Below are 648 nucleotides of genomic sequence, written 5' to 3'. Positions count from 1 at the left end.
CCTTTCTAGACATTACAGTACCCAGCACTGGGGTTAGGATCATTGCTGGAAGGGATGGGGGTGCTCGCTCAAGCTACAGAGTCACCTAATGGTCCAAGAGAGGGTGACCTAAGCCTGGGCTGGTGTTAGTGTCTATGTGGACATGCACACATCCATGAAATGGGGCAGCTGGCATAATGGGAACATTATTTCTCCACGCTGAGCTCAAGATATGTAAAATAATGTGGATTTTTGTGACCCATCTGGCTCTGAAGTTCATTTAGGTGCCACAATATTGGATTCTTTAGGGGCTCTTGATGCTTTATTCCAACAATGGGACAGTGTTTGAAACTTGGATTGTCTTTAAAAATTCAGATTGTGTTGTCACCATTTCTTGTGACCTGTATGATTCAATGAACCAGTCATAGACAAGGAACTCTGGTGTCACCCCGTCCATGCAGGTTTCCTGGATCCTCTATATAGGGAGGGATGCTGAGCTGCACGGCTCCCAGCTCCAGAATGGGCAGCCCCTCGAGGGCTGATTCTGTGTTTAAATCATCTTTGTATCTCCCATGATGCAGGAGCTTCCCTCCCCTTAGGGATTCTAAGAGTGTAAGCTCCTGGCTTTTCCATTTGTGTGCTGACATCTACTCTGTGCTGGCCTCCCAC

Source organism: Pteropus medius, unplaced genomic scaffold (genome assembly GCF_902729225.1).
Source record: "Pteropus medius unplaced genomic scaffold, Ma_sr-lr_union100, whole genome shotgun sequence".
Classification (NCBI taxonomy): domain Eukaryota; kingdom Metazoa; phylum Chordata; class Mammalia; order Chiroptera; family Pteropodidae; genus Pteropus; species Pteropus medius.
This window is presented reverse-complemented; position numbering follows the sequence as displayed.